Genomic DNA, 1,571 nt, shown 5'->3' with positions numbered 1-1,571 from the left:
TAGGTTTTGCTATATGGATTCCCTTGGTTCCTCATTGCATTACCCACAAAATCCACTTTCTCCACTGAAGATACATCACCAATAGAGATCGGGCAATCGGAGGGAGCATGTCCTCCACCGCATCCGGTGCAAGTAGTCACGCCCGCCACTCTATTAGAAGTTAGAAGGTCTAACTTCTTACTCAACGATTCCACTTGAGCCGCCAATGAAGTTACTGCATCTATTTCTTGAAGCTCGGCCACCTTTTTCCTTTCCCGTGCATTACACTGATAACTGTTCATGGGCATGTCTTCTACTAACTATCGGGCTTCTTCCTATGTTTTACTCCAAATTATACCTCCTACGGCGGTATATAGCAATTGCCTTGTACTCAGATTCAACCTATTATAGAAAGTCTTAATAATCATTAATTCAGGAAATCCGTGTTGTGGGCACCTCCGCAAAATATCCTTAAAGTGTTCCCATGTCTCAAACAATGACTCTAACTCCATCTGCACAAATGATGATATCTCATTGCGAAGCTTGGCTGACTTCCCTAGAGGAAAGTATCTAGCAATAAAAGCTTCGACCATCTTGTTCCAAGTCGTGATGGAGGCCTTGGGCAAAGAATATAGCCACTGCTTGGCTCTTCCCTTGAGAGAGAATGGGAAAGCACTCAATCTAATAGCATCATTCGATACACAGTTAATCTTCAGCATAACACAAACTTCCAAGAAGTTCTCTATATGGTTGTTTGGATCCTCATCGGCCAAACCATTGAACTACGTTGATTGTTGAATCATTTGGATGAATGCTGGCTTCAGCTTGACGTTTGGAGCTGTAATCGGGGGTCGCACAATACTCTATTGCTCATTTTGCTCATTTTGTTCTGCTATATTATCTAACCTTTCAACTTCTATTTTAGCTTGATTAGACGGTTCTTGCATAGGTTATTGTCCCCTTCTTCTGAGTGTTTATTTAAGTTCAGGATCTCCTTCAAACAATATCGAAGGGTTCCCTCTGGTCATAACCTAGAGCTGCACCCAAAGAAAGAAAACAAATCTAAATGATGATAGAAAAAGAAGACGGGAAATATAATTAATAAATGAATAGCTAAGAAAACAAAGTGCAAAGTATTTCTAAACGCCTACTCCCTGGCAATGGAACAAAATACTTGACAATGCCCCTTGCCTATGTCCCGCAAGTGTACAGGTTTGTCAAAGTAATAAATTCCAGATGAGTGGGTATCGTATCCATAGGGAATAGGGAATAAAAATATTTGAATTATTTCATAACTAAGCGAAAAGTAAATAATAGCTGTGTTATAAGATGTAATGTAAACAAAAGTAAAAGAGATAAGAGAAAAGGTACAAGTAAAGGGGAAGTAAGGCAATCGATACAAATGGGGTACCCGGATATTGTTCTGCCTATGACAATCATTTCAAGTGCAAAAACCCTATAATATGCTTTCTAACTAATACATTAATCAGTCATGGATATCCTTCAATACATGATCCTAAATCTAAGGTCAACCATGCCTAACTCTATATATGTCCCAGAGGAGAATTTGAACAATCTCTCAAGCTCGCACT

The 1,571-nt window shown here is 39.4% G+C and overlaps 1 non-coding gene across 1 annotated transcript; it reads left to right on the top strand.

Annotated features, from left to right (window-relative positions):
• The first annotated feature begins 417 nt into the window (after positions 1–417).
• Positions 418–524, top strand: LOC120257248. The gene has a single exon (XR_005535599.1). It is a non-coding gene; the product is annotated as a small nucleolar RNA R71 (small nucleolar RNA).
• Positions 525–1,571: the final 1,047 nt, after the last annotated feature.

This window comes from Dioscorea cayenensis, unplaced genomic scaffold (genome assembly GCF_009730915.1).
Source record: "Dioscorea cayenensis subsp. rotundata cultivar TDr96_F1 unplaced genomic scaffold, TDr96_F1_v2_PseudoChromosome.rev07_lg8_w22 25.fasta BLBR01001977.1, whole genome shotgun sequence".
In the NCBI taxonomy this organism is placed as follows: domain Eukaryota; kingdom Viridiplantae; phylum Streptophyta; class Magnoliopsida; order Dioscoreales; family Dioscoreaceae; genus Dioscorea; species Dioscorea cayenensis.
The sequence above is the reverse complement of the archived record's forward strand: the minus strand, read 5'-3'. Positions and strand labels throughout refer to the sequence as shown.